We start from the raw sequence: 15658 nt of genomic DNA on the forward strand, positions 1-15658 counted from the left end.
GTTCATGGCTAAACTAGTTTTTTACGAACACAGGGTGAGTAAGCCAACTCAAACTGGCAAAAAACAGCTAATTTGTATTAAACATAAGAGAGCACTCATTTGCTTTCATATCTTTTGAAATATGGACTGTGTTCTGACATGGGGAATATTACTTCAAATTCTAAATAGAAAACAATTTTGATTCAGAAATGTATGTAGAGATTCAAGCTACAACTATCCAATCAACCAAAAGTGTATGTAACTGTATGGTGATGGAAATGTGCAACCCAAGATGATGTCATGACCAGAAGGAAAGGTAGTGAGAAGTGCAGTGATTTGGGGGATTTTTTCAAGACTTTACAAGTGCCAAGTCATGAGTGGTTTTGATCACTTAAAGAATCACCAGCAAGGTATCAGTAAAAGCAGAAGTTCTGGGAACAGACAGTGTTTCTGATAAGCTCAAGGGCAGCTGAACTGCCTAGGTGCCAGTAATCAAGGGTGAGGGCTAACAAGGATTCATAGATTGGTGGCCGGGGGATGATGATGGTGATTGGGATATGCACTACCAAATGTCATGAGAGTGTAGCAAACAGGACAAAGAAAATCAATTTAAGATTAGTTCAGAAGAGTTATTCACAGCAACCATACTGAGCATTTTTGCAGAAGAGGAGTAGTAGACTGAAATAAAATGGAATATTTGTTTGTTTCAAAGTTGGGAGCAGATGCATAAATTGATGTGGTGTTTGAAACAATTGTACTAGAACAATATTAGCAATTACTGGAACAGAGAGAAGATAAAGGTTTCACTAGGAGAGCATGTGTATGTAAATCCTTCATCAAGAAAAAAGAGTTAAAGGGTTAAAATACAAACTGGTACCTCTTGATTTTTAAGTCTACTTTTTTAAAAAATTGAAAAATATTTACATATTTGACATAGTGATGTACAATCATTGGATAATATTTATTTGGTTTGAATTTCAATCATTAATAAACTTTATTATCTTTAAGAAGAAAATCTGGTTAAACAAAAAGAAATAATAATTAAAAAAAAGGATGGAAATAAACTGTAGCATCAAAATTCCTTTATTCAATGCAATTAAACTACAGAACGTCTTTAAGAAAAGAAAATGACATTTTGATCGTTGGATCCTAGACCAAAGAGTAGCATCATTTACCATAATACTGATGTTTCACAAAGAATCACAGCTAGAGTAGGGTGTTCAGATTGCATCTGTTGTAGCAAATAAAATATTGCCAGGTAATTGGCAGGATTGTTCCTGTCCATTGGAGCTCCATGTCTGCTCTGATCAATTGTTAGAGTGGTCCTGGCCCTAGGCTAAACCACTTAGCACCCTCTAAGGTATATCCTGTGCATGGCTCAGGAGTCTGCACAGGGACAAATGCACACATGGAATATGTTGGCTATGAGGGAGTGAGAGAATTTCCCATATGATTTACACTAAGAAATTTCCCTTAAAGTTTTTTGTAATAACAATGACAAATGAACTATTGCAATCATCGCATCTGACATGCTGTTAAACACAGGACAGAGTTTTATGTATATTTGGATACAATATTTCACACAAACCTCTGAAGGTGTACAATTTTCTCTGATGAACACACAGAAAACAGATACCGGATGATTCTGCATAGCTGATAGGTCATTTCATTTTGCTTGCAGTTCTCACTTGGGATCCCAATACTGTAATCTTTTTCTTCAGAATTCTTGCTTTCTCTGTCTTTATCTGATCAGTCAATCTTTTGTTTAACTATCCCCGGGTAATTATATGCTACCTAGAAAGTAGGTTGCTGACAATCACAGTAAAGGTGCTGTTTGCTTTAAAATAAATGTAAAAATAAAATTTAGCCTATACAAATGGAAATATTCCCATGCGGTTCAGTATATGAACTTTAGTTAAACACCTGGAAAAAGAGTATGGCTAAATCACTCCAGTTTACAATTGTATTACCTTCTCGGTTAGGTTTTTTTCTTGTTTCTACAGCAATTACCTTCAACTGCTTTTATTCCTCTACATGAGCAAATATATTTATCTGCCTTGCTGTTATACCAAGACTATATACTGTAGCTTTGTCTTTAATGTGTAATTTCTTTTGCAGTCAAGTAGAATAATTAGTTCCTTTTCTTCAGCACATGAAGCTTTTCTCATCTTCACTGCTTTAAAATGGATCTCTCTCTAGCTGAAAATACCTTCTTGGCTGATGTGAGGGTCCTTGGTTGTTCCACAGCTCTGTAGGAACTCATCAGGATTTTTCACCTCACTGAATACAAGGGATTTTTTTTCCCTGTCAATGGTATTTTAGAGATCTTAAAAATGAAAACATTCTAACTACATATTAGTAGAAACTTTAACTTGGAGTATTCATAGAATGGTTTCAGCTGGGATTGTCAAGAATGTAAGCTTTGGTTTAGCTCTGTTGCTACTGACCCCTATCATTCCTTCTTTATTCTCAAGAGTTGTATTGTGGTGTGTGAACTTTGAACAGCGTGTCACTGGTACATATCATCTTATTTAAATGTTACCCTTATCGCTTGGACAAAATACTGCAAAATTTAATTAGAAGTGAAGAATGTGGTTTTACATTCAGCAAGGGTTGTTGTTGAAAATCTTTATTACACTGGAATTGATTTCCATGCCGGAACTGTTATTGAAATAAAAAGACCCACTCAAAGAAGCACAGATTTGGTGAATCTTGTCTGAATTCGATCTGCATCCAGAAAAGGAAGAGGATGTTTCAGCTTTACTGTAACTGAATTAAATTTGGGCTCTGCAAACAGATAAAACAATTGTCTGAATTTCAAGGTTATCATACTGCTGGCATATGCTGTATGCAGATGAAAAATTTGATCTTGTCAAATTCTAATCAATGAAGCAAATGCTAGTACTACCTTAGCAGTGTCTTATGCACAATATTGTGAAATTGGAAAAAGGCATAAAAGAAAATGTGGAATTGGTTAAATTCTACATGACTTCAGTATACTGCAATCATAAAAGAAAAATTTAAATCTAAGCTGGAACAGAACTTTCTTAGCTTTTTATTCCCCCCCCCTTCCTCCAGTGTTAACATTACGCAATCATAGAAAGAAGCCAAAAGTGAAAAAAAGAATATAAAAGTCAAATTTGATACAGTGAGAAAAAAAAATTACATACAAGTTAAAGACAAACATTTCTATTTGCAAATTCAGAGATGGATTCTTTTATCTCAGGAGAAAATAAACCCACAAACAACAAGTAAGCACCAAAGAAAGCAAACCTCAGAATGAACTAAATTCCATTGAAGTTAAGAATATGACCTTCAATTTACTACTTATTACTTCAACTATTAAAATAAATATTATGAGAAATCTCATTAAAAGAAAAACTTAAAATTATACTTCTGAAGTAAAAGAACACGATTGCCAAATTGATGTGAATTGTAAATGGCATTTTCAAATGTTTCAAAATAAACTATATTCATAGTAAACATTCTTAATATTTACTCATAGTATATTATAAATTCTGTGATTATAATATCAATTTATCAACAAAGAGATGGAACGCAGTAGACTATGTGAGATATTAATCAGAAGTCATCTCTTAATTGTATGCTAAAAAGTGTAAGGCAGACGCTACTTTCCCAAAGGCAGAAGGAGGATTGTATTTACAATTCAACTATGGACAGGTGCCCAGATTTTAGCTTATCTATCATTTGCTACATGCTGAGTTTGCTGCATTCAAGCTACCATTACTAATAGTCTGGGACAGTGCCATGAAATTTCAAGTACTGTATATTCCAGGTAAGAGCACAATCTAGTTAGTGTCATCGGAAATTCATCCACCATTCCTCTGCTTAATAAAGCCTGCTGGTGATCAATTGAACTGCAACACCAGTTTACTTTTATTTGCTCTTTTTTGGCATATGCTAAAATTATTTTTTGCCTATGTAGATGCACAGCTCTACTTCTTGGTGAAAATCCTTTAGTTTCTACTATGTTTGCAATTTCATTTTCAATATAATTTTTTACACGTACTGTCCAGGTTAAACACGCTATGCAGTATGCAATTCCACAGATGGTAGGAAAAGGAAATTTCATTTCAAATAACACATCATGTTCAGAAAAAAAACCCTGCTCTTTATTCTGCATCAAATCTTTTGAAATAAGTTAGAGCACATCTAGTTTTTGGATTTTCATCTAACAGCATAGAACTGAAGGAAAATTGCAATGAACCACTATAACAAGAATTAGATGCTACAAATAATGTGTTTTACCAAGCAAGTTAGAATTTTCATTTGAATTTTGAGGTCAGTGAATTGCTGACTTGCTTAGAAAGTGCAGATTCTGTATTATTCTAATGACAATTTAATCATAGAGAGATGGAATTTATATACTTTTATTTGCAAAAAGAATTTTATTTTTTGTTGGTGGAAGAGTATTCCAAAAGCCATACCACTATACTGGAGATCTGGGATTATTAGTTCTACAGATTTTTTCCTAGGTTGTTAACCATGGTTAACCATTTTTGGTGTTCACCTTTTGCATATTAAAATACTTCATCTATTTTTAAACTATATTTTATTAGGATTAAAATAAAACTGTTAGAAACGTAAACAGTATATAAATAGTGTGGCAGAAGTGCAACAAACATCCCGATATTGTGCGGACATACTTAGACTGGCAATAAAAATTACATTTCTAAGTATGTGTAATGGTCTGAATGAACCTGAATTTTCGTTCTCCAATTGGATGCCTGTGCACACCCACACACCCCACAGACAAAAACACTCTACTATATTGTCTTACTATCGGTTATCATTTCACTGTTTGAGACCTACTGTCAAACTAATAATGCTGTTTGTTATGTTACAAGTTTAGGAACACAACTTTTGGCTTTCTGTGGTGAGTAAGCCTTGACTAACATCCAAACTCCTATCCAGCCACTGTTTCTCTCCACTCCTTCTGCAGGATGGGATGGGGAGAATATAGACCAAGAAGAAAAAAACTTATGGGTTGAGTTAAACAAAAAGATCAGTTGACAATAGATGTTATGGGTAGCACAACTCAACTTTGGGAAAATGTATACCTAATAAACAAAAACATAATTACTAGTTCAAGTAGTGGGAAACAAACAAAAAAATCTAATTGGAACAGCATTCTTCCTCCCCCTTTTACTAGGCTTAAGTTCACCTCTTCAGACCAGACTCCTTTATCACCCTCTCAAATAGGGTTGGCACTTGGACCATAACAGTTGGGGTTTGCTGCTGCTTTCTCCTCACTTCTTCCTCCTTACACTTTTCCCTGCTCCAACAGGGTCCTCCAAGGATTGTTGGGGAATATCTACTCCAGCCATGGATTTCTCTCCCTCCTTCTTCTCCTTCTTCTCCTCCTTCTCCTCCTCCTCCTCCTCTTTCTCCTACTTCTCCTCCTCCTGGAACTATGTCTGGCATGTGGCAGCCCTGGCCTCTCCTCACAGAGGACTCCTGGCAGTCTCCACTGCTGCTGACGGTTGGACACTGACGTCCCATACACCCTCACAACACGAAATTTCTCACAAAGTGAAGAATTATTTTTTTTAAGTTGTTCTAAAGCTCTTCTTCTTGGTTGAATTACCTTTTCAATGTTAGCTTGACCCCACACCTTGGTGTCACCCACTTTTCCAGACTGTTCCAACATACAGCATTTTGATTTTTTTAAGTGTCTAGAAAGCTAACATGTAAAAATATTATAAATGCATTAATTCCACATAATATATATCATAATAAAAATAAAGTACCAAATAATGAGTTCTGTATCATCTTTTGTAGCTTGTTATAAAAAAGGTATGCTGATAAAAATTAACAGATAATACAGAAACCACTGGAAGATGAATAAGAAGAGCTTATCTCCTTCACAATGCTCAAACCTGTGTTCTATGTAATAATCCCAAACTATTATTTAAGTTTATTCTCCATTGAAGCATTGCTTCACACCTTCACTCCAAGCCCATTTGGGTAAGTTTCAACATTTTCAAACAATTCAAAATTTCCATATTTGAAAAGAAAACTGTGTATTTTTCATTTGCTACTCTGGAGCATTATACATTGAATTTCAACAGACTTAATTGAACTAAATCCCTTTCTCATCTTAAGTTCAAGTGCTGCACAGGCTGTATTTTTCACTACAAAGCTGGCTGGAATTTACATTTTCCTCTAAAGCATTTTATTAGAGTCATTAATAAGCCCTAATAAATTCAGATTAAGATTGCAGTCTGATCATTGATAACCACCTTCTGGACTTCACAGTTTATAGCTGTTAAGGTGTCATTACTTACTGAATATGCTCAGGGAGCCTTAGATCCTCTCCTGGAAGATGCCAAGTGGCACTTAGTGCCATGGTCTAGTAACCACGGCAGTGTTGGATGAGGGGTTGAACTTGATGATCTCGTCTTTTCCAACCTGGTCTCTTGTGTTATTCTCTGATTCTGTGAAACTAAATCAGCAGCTGCTAATTTTTCATCTTCGTGCCTGGCTGCTGTCAAAACAATTCCTACATAAAATGGGATTTTCCGGACAGGTGGCCACCAGGAACAGTTGGTCTCATAGGTCCTCTAAAGTCAGAATTTGGAGTATTAAATTAAGACAGTTTTTCACTATGTTTTATAGGACTTTTGTTATAACTGTTATAATATACTGTTATAACTGTGTTATCAGTGAACTTTTTTTAAATTGCATTAATTTCTTACCCTAAAGCTGAAACTGCTCTGAAGTAACGGTTTTATGGAAATGTTAACATCTATTCTTTTTTCCAAAGTAGGGATTCAGCAGTAGGTAATGACTTGTATTTGTCAATGTCTCCGGCATTGACAAGCAAGCAGAAATCCAAAATACCTATCAACTCTTTTGTGAAGACAACTCAAAGCTTCTTTGGAAAACAGACATTTGAAGAGATGTGTGTTAGTTCAAGAAACACTTCATATCAGTAGAAAAAAAAAAAAGAGTAACACTACCATAGAAAGATGTAATAACTAATGTGAATTATTACTTTTTATTAATAAAATGGTAGATATTTTATAAAATATTATTAATGTAAAATAACCACTTAGTAATACTTACATGTTTCTCACTAAACAAGGTAAGCACAAAATGGTAAATTGCACTGTCTTTTTATGTCTTTTTGGTTTTTTTGCAGTCAAATATAGTGAAATGAAAAAAAAAAGCTATAAAAAAATTAGTCCCATTTGCTTCACACAAGAAGTATAATGGGAGTAGCAGAACTCCGATTGCTTAATTACAGGAATATTACAGGTACAAACAGACATTTCAAAATACTTCAAATCAGGATGAAAAACACAGTATTCTATTTTTTAAAAAAAGGCTAAAGTTGATTTGCTTAGAAAAAATAATTTAACAATTTATTTTTTTTAATGTATGCAGGTAGATAAAAAAGTTAGAAGGAAGAAACATAAACTCATTAAGACTTACTGAAGTCTTTGTGACGATTAAGAATTAATTTACCATGAGAGGTTAAGTGCTAATGTAGGTAATGTAAAACCTATAGCTGTCTCTCAACAAAATTTCTCTTTCTCTGCCTGAACAGTAGCTAATGTCAACTGAGTTAATTTTTGTCATCAAATATGGAACCTTGAATACAAATGTATTTCACTCATCTTTATGACATAGGATATCCAAAGAAATATGAAAGTCTACACATAGAACTTTCAACAACAAAAATGTGAAAGACTGATTTGAAAGGTTCATGAATTCCCTTCCTCATCAAGGAAAATCTTAAATTTCAAGTTTGCAAGATTGAGTTTGCATCAAAGCATTATATGGAATTATATGAAACTAGAGAAATACAAAATATCCACAAAATCAATAAAAGTTTCCTCAGGTTTCCATCCTACATTGCCTGGTCCAGTAGGAGGTTGATTCTTCAAATATAGGACTATCAAGAAAACACAGTCAGACTTTGAGTGTCCCTTTCCTGAAAAGAGTCTTGCAATTAAAAAAAAAAAATTATAACTATTTTATTAAAATGGCTTCTGATATATACTAAATAACTGTTCAGATTATTTGTGTTAAAATATGAATTTAAAAATTGATTGACAAACAGAACAAATCAACACTTTAGAAGTTTTTTTGCCCAGCTAACTGCAGATAGATATTATTTTCTTCCCGATGGAAGAACTAAATAATTTTTAGTGCACCAGTTTTCAAACTTGATTGCATCCACTTTTCATAAGGTTACCTCTTCCCTTCTTTTCTCTACTTCCAGTTCATGAGTTATATAGAGGTTGTTTTAAAATGATATTAAGGGAAAAAGTTAAAATATCTCCAAGTTCCTTATATATAACAAGAAATAGAGTTAATTCTTCTTCCTCCTCCCCAGTAACCACTCCAGGTAATTTTTCTGATTTGCTACCTCAAATGTGTAAATTTTCTATCCGATGTTAATATCATATATAAAATTAAATTTACCATGCAATCAAAACAGCTACACAGGGAATATGAACTAAATTCCTTAGTTTAAAAGCATCTCTGAATACATGTGTTGTTTTGATGTGTTCTGTTACAACCTAGAAATATCTTTGCTTGAGGACAAAGGATAGTGTGGCAAGCTTGATTTCCTCAAACTGTCTTGTTTTAACTATAGATTAAGATTGCTGTAGAAATCCATCTACTGCATATACAGCCATAACTCATTTTCTGCTCACCTTTCTCTTAGAAACTACTTACATAAGTGCATGAAATGATTCTCATACATTACTCCTATTTTTTCTTGCTGTTTTAATCAAATTTTTTTTTATATGGAAGAAATATAATGAAAAAATTCAAGACATGAGAAATGAGACCCTATAGCTGATCAGTCCAATTATCTCAATACTTATGATTTCAGCAGATTGTGAATACAGTGTGCAATTATCTAACACTTCATACAAAAATCTTGTTTATAATAACCACCCACATGTTCTCTCATGTTTAAGAGAAATTTTTGATTGACATTTGAAACTTCTGTCCTAGTACCAGAATTGAACAAGAACATAAGCAAGTTTAGGTGACCAATTTATCAGTCAATGTGTCATTCACTGAAACTAGGATGAAACAAGCTGTTGCAACGAAACCAACATAATGTGTATTAGATAAAAGCATCACTGACAGAAGATTAATGATATTTTGTCTGTTTTTTCCAGAGAGTTAAATAATTTTATCCAGTTTCATTAGATAAAATTATTGTCTACTACAGAGCATTTTAAAATACATTGTGTGTAGTTTTTATTATATTAACTTCAGAAGCAATATTATATATTTAATCAAGTTAGTGTGGGGAAAAAAATATGAGCAGATTCTTGTGTATTCTTTCCATATTTCATTTAGTTTAGCTTGCTAAGAAGTGATTCACAAGTCACTCTTGTGAAGGCCTCCTGAAAAAAGAACAACTTCACAGCTCCTTCAGAGGTTTTCAGTGTGACCATACACTTCTTACAACTGTATCTTTGAGAGAATAAATATTAAAAAGCATTACTCTATCACACAGGATCTTGCACATACGTTTAGGATTACAAGGATTTCCAATAATAGAAACAAATAATAAAAATGCCTATAGTAATTAGGAACAGTTTTTTTAAAACCTGTTGAATTTGTCATTCCTACAGCTCATGGTTTTTGTGGTGCATATTAGTGAGGTTGATAGTGAGGTAAAATATTCTGTAGCTTGATTGTTCAGAGCAGACAGAATACTGGAGCAAACTACAGCTGTACCTGTGCATCCAAATTTACTACTGAGGGGAAAATGGGAAATGCAGTTTATAGATTTACAGAGACAGTACTTGATTACAAAAAGAGCTACCCCACTAACTAGACATAACTGAACAGAATACCCAGACAAAATGATTAGATATAAAACACACAATTTGAAATAGCACAGAGGTGACTATGATAAAATTTAGACAAAATTATGTGTGTTTAAACTGAACAACATTAAAAAACCCCTAAATCTCTGCCTAGTCACATACATGCCTGAGACGTAAAGCTTTCCCATTTCAAACTCTTGAAGCAGCATACAAAAGAGATGAAGGTCCTTGAAAAAAGCCAACATGGATTTACCAAAAGCAAATCATGTCCGACTAACCTAATTTCTTTCTACAACGACATAACATCTGTCTAGCAGGTTAATTGTTAGAAACAAACATCCTATTCTTATAAAAGTGGGTTTGGGAATTAAAAATAGGTGCAGGGAAAAAAATTTTTGCATTCTGTAGTTCAGAGGATGATTTTCATTATGTTTTGATGCTTTAAAACTGTTAGATTAAAAAAATATGAATTCTGAAGAGAAGAATTTGAGCAGTCTCTGCAAAATGCCATGAGCTAGGAAAGCTGGGGAAAAACCCTTTTTAGTAACTTCCTCACTGTGGATTCTTCCTGTCTCCTCCAGCACAATGGAAAAGACTCCTTGCATGATGTTATCACATGCCCTGCCCAAGCCAGAGAGACCATACCCTGATTTGATCAACCTATGCAGAAGACCCGTTTTGTTTTATCTCTCCTTTTGTGTTACGTGCCCCCCGCCCCCCCAAAGTCCCCCAAGTTAAAGTGAGTTTTTTCCATGAGGTAATTCCTAAGACATCAAAATTTGTCAAACCTGGTTTTTCCCTTACCTCATCCCTGGAAAGTCCCCAGTTGTAACAGAATGAATATGCAAGCCCCCCATTGAATATGTAAACCTTGAACCCTTTAAATATGAAGTTGTGAACACAATAAAGTATTCCAGTTCCTTGCCTCCAAACTGGGATCGTCATAGCTTATTGACTCGCTGCATAAAACCACTCAACAGTGAGAGAAAAATAAAACAGAGAGAAAAATAAAACCAAGAGAGAAAAGACACAAAAAGAGGCCAGAAGAATAACAGAGAGAGAGGGGAAATGAAAGTAGAGCCTGACAAGCAGGAGGGAGTAGAAAGATGGAAGACAAATTAAAGTTTAGAATGCATACCACAGCACAAAGCGAAGAAAAGGATTAATATTAATAGTAGAGAATTTACAAACATTCAAAAATACATGTTTTAAGCAAACACTAGTATTTAGTATGTTTACCATCTCTACAAAAGAAGTCTGAAGGTTTTGTATAGTTGCTATGATTTCCAAGTTACAACAGACTTTGCATTAGATCTGCACTTTCCTTATGCTGCATTTTCTATAGTCTCAGTGTAAATGATCTCATTAGCTCCCTAGTACCTTGTTCCAAAATGAACCCACAAAGCCATAGTCATATATTCCTTTAAATCCTCCTAGTGGCTCATTTTCACCATGTTGTTTTAACAATATTCCCAAAGTAGCAACTGCTGCTAAAAATAATATTAGTATTTTTAGAAGAAGTGTAATTGTCAGGCACAGGACAAATACAATTGTCATTTCAGGGATATTGGACCACAAGATATTTTTAATCTTTATATCATCAATTTGCATAATAGTTACAAATGGAGAGAAAGCTCATTCAAAGAGGACAAAGGAAAGAAGTTAGTATCAGATTGACAGATAACCAAGAGACTGAGTTAGAAACAACATCTATAACTTGTTTCTCAGCAGAGACAGAAGCACATATTATGGGGGAGCATGGTTTGATGAGAACAAATGATAGGACAGTTTTCTGAGATTTTAAATCAGTTTTTGTAAATGCCAGGTTTTTCTGTTTGTTGGTTTGTTTGTGGCTTTTCTTTTTTTTTTTAATATATTTCAGTTTAAATTGCTACTTATGGGTTACATCTTTATGAGCTGCTGTTAGTCATGATTAGCAAATTGAAAAGACTAAACTGAAGATCTGTTGGCATCCTGGAGTCCCATATCAAAGCAGCAACTGTAAAGGAGTCCTGAATGAGGTACTTTGCAGAGACCTTTCTTTCAAAGAGCTGATATGCTCCTCCTTCATCTTTCTTTTTGTGGAAATCTTCTGTTTTCAACAATGAAAGACTAACTATTTCTGTAATTCCTAGACTGACAATGCCTACTGCTGAACACCTGCAAATCCGTGTTAATTTAAAAATGAGTATCCCTATCTAATTGTTAGAATTTAAAGCACTTTCAAAAAAAATCTAGAATAGGCCTCGTTGAAGCTGAACCTTATATTATGCTTACCACGATCACTTATCAGAGAATCTGCATGCATGCCCTCATAGAAAATAAATCAGCATGTTAAAAATAAATAAATAAATAAAACATTGTACATATTATGGCCACCTTCCAGTGATCTGATAAAGAAATACTTGCTTGACAGAATTCTTGATTTTAAGGGCAAGAGAAGGACCATTGACAAATAACCTTTTTGATTATAACTTTGATGTTTCAACACAACAGATTTTTCTGTAAGTGGGGAACTTGCAGATCTGAAGTCAGGCATGGCTAAGGGAAGTTAAAAAGTTTAGGGTTCTTTTCTTCCTAATTAGCATAATTTATTGTGCTGTGTACTCCCTACCATGTTACAGGGCATCAAGTTATCTTATTTTAGAAGCCTAATCCTTATATCAGTCCGTCATGAAGATTGCATTGAATCCCCCTAAAGCCAAAAGAAAAACTTAAACAGATTTCATTTCCATGTACAACTTTATTGGTGTGTATACCAAATATCTCCCTCTAGTGAGATAAATGCACTTATAAAGTGAATATGAAAAAAAATTCCTTTTGATCTAGTTGTTTAGTTCACAAAATATTTCAGTTTCCTTACACAAGCAATAGTTTTCCTGGTGGCATGACCTTCAGCTATGGTCTCTTGTATTGAGGCTCTCACAGCTCATCAGTCTCTCCACTGAGAGGCCTCCTGTAAGCATGTATATGTAATAAAATTATTTTACTAAAGGGTATCTGACAAATCACTTCTTCATGATGCTAGGGGACTTTCTCCCTTTCTGCTAGTGGAGAGACCTTGGGAAGCTAATTTTTAAAAGCTAGCGTTTTAGAACTTTAAATGTGATGAAAAGACCTTCACAAACTGGACTCTGCTGGTAATAAGGACAGAAAAAAAATCCATTAATAAGTGCTTTCTGCACACAGTGTTTAATTTCCATTAGGTTGCATGGGAAACATTCAACACTTCATGGTACCTGCTGAAATGAAGTTTTCAAAAGAAGAGAAAGAGATGAAACAAAAAGCTTATAAGTGGAAACACCAGAAAAGGTAGTGAAATGTGATATCACAGAACCAAAAGGAAACTGGAAATAGAGTGCCAGGAAAAAGCAGAGGAAGCTTGTAACAACATCAGTAAGGGATCAAGCAGGAATAAATGCTGAAAAATACAATTAAAATATTGATAAAAAGGCAGAACTGCAAAGCATAGAAGTTAAATTATACTGGAGAATTAAGGCCTGGGGAAACTTAAAGGAGGAAAATTTTAGAACAAGAGAAATCAGCCAAAAAGGACAGAGACGTACAGCTTCTTGAATAAGTCAATTCAAGACCTTTAAAACAGGATGGAATTATCATATGTCCTACTTCTTTCTGTGGCATAGTTACAAAACTTTGCTTCCAGACCTCAGCTTGGTAGTCTAATGTGTCATCTCCTCACCCTGTATCAGAGGGAACCTGAAGCTTCCTCAGAGGGAATAGTACTGGCCAATTTATTCTTAGTTTTCCTTAAAAGCAACGAGGGGGAAAAATGTAGATATAGCATATGGTCTGATAGCAGTAAGAGGGAGCAAAAAGAAAGAAGTGACTGCAGAAATAGAAGATTGTTAATCAGAATAATATTTGTCTAATTAATACAGGGATTTAATGATACAGATAATGATGTTATCCTTAAATGCAGATGGAATTGCATAAACAGCAGTCTCAATTCTTTATTTCTATCTGCTAATATATGGACCAATGCTTATTATTTATTCTTTATAATCATCTCCATTTGAGCCAGTGGTATTCTGTCAGAGAAATACCTCACTGTGGAAAAATATTATTTTAGGTCTCCCTTCTTCAATGGAAATCCATTTCAATGGCTTCTGCTTTATTAAAACTGCTTTTAGTAGGTGTTATATATAGTATTTCTATTCTCTAGTTGGAAGTACATAAGAGTGCACTTTAATCAAGTAAACAAAAAAGATGACTGTGCTCACCTTGACTTTTCTGTTATCATGATTCTTCAGCCATAAATGTAAATTTAATTCAAATTAAACCACCCTCAATTAGAGTAAATGGAGAGGTAAACGATGCTATTGTACAACAGAATGTCCATTACACTAAAAAAAGTGTAGATGGCCTACTCTGTACAAGAGTGTGGAATAACTGCCAAAATGGCATAAAGAATTGAATATTTTTAGTTATGTACAATTTTGCAATTCAGAATGTGCAGGTTTTATCTTAATGAAGTTGGCTGGGATGCTTCATCAAGAGAGAAATGTAGTTAAGCTAGGTCTCTCTCTTCGAAATTGCACTCCTAACTTTTTCCCAGGACAAACAAGGATAATATGGGACAGAAAGAGTAATAAATAAGAAAATAATAAGGTTGCAAATTTTATAAAGTTGCAATTATAACTGCTTTGTCCAATACAGAGTTGTAATTCCATTTCAGGTTCATGACATTAAGTTACTTGATTGTTGTGAGTTCTTAAAATCTTGAAATCACAAAATGTCCATTTCAGGTTTATTGGTATGATCAGTGCTGACATTTACAAGCTTCCTTTCCCTAAACATCAGTTTAAAAGGTTTAAGCTATTTAGCATTTTCTTGCTAGCACTTCTGTCTAGCAAGTCTAGAAAAGAAGTGATGGAGTTAAGATTTGACAGTCCCTTAAGCTGTGGGAGTAGAGATGCTTTTTTATCATACGTTTCCCAACAGAATCAATTACCAAAGACACGTGTTCTTTTAGAAAAATATAAAAAAGCCCCCTCAAATGCCATTTTAACAGAAAAATCTAGAATATTGCTCATCCCTGTCATCCTTTCTTTACACTTAATGAAAGAACATACAATCCATCAGGAGAGGAGAGAGAATGGTGTTTATCACTAATAAGTGCTGATGTTTTTATATGTCAAACATCCCAACCATGCTAATCTTTTGCAATACTGGTGGCAACTGTTCAATATTTAACATCAGAGAAAGTATTTGAAAGGAGTAAAAAAGGTAAAAGATTTAAAATGTCATTTGCCTTGGTGAAATACAAAATGTGTATGTTAATCAATGGGGGGCTTTGTATGGAATGATTTCTCATCCAGGTCATCATCAAAGCTGTCTTAACTTTATTATGACAGTGCTCAGAGTTCTTCAGTAATGAACTAAATATTCTGGGTGAATTCACTGATTCACAAAAAAAAAAAAAAAACTAGCAAAAAGTGGGAATAACTACAAATTTTGCAAATGACCCTACTCCATGTTATTCAACACTTTAAAAGATCACATTATAATCTTTTTCCAACACCATTATACACATTTTTGTATTTGATACTGACAAATTACTTCAGATATTAACAAGTCTTTATCTTAATTATTAGCATATTTATCCTTATATTCATACTAAATTCACAGTTTTATTTATTTTTATACAGCTGGTGCAGATGAAAATATTGCACAGTAGTAAATTTTTTAACACATACTAGGTGAACAAAACCTTAGCGATAAAAGAAGTAAGATTATTTTTGTCCTGTAAGTTTTGACAAATTTTTAGAATGTTACTTACATATATTCATGAAGTTCATATAAAAAAATCAAATTTCCATCTTACAAAGATG

This window comes from Manacus vitellinus, unplaced genomic scaffold (assembly GCF_001715985.3).
Source record: "Manacus vitellinus isolate BGI_N305 unplaced genomic scaffold, ASM171598v3 scaffold_4_pilon, whole genome shotgun sequence".
Taxonomy (NCBI): Eukaryota; Metazoa; Chordata; class Aves; order Passeriformes; family Pipridae; genus Manacus; species Manacus vitellinus.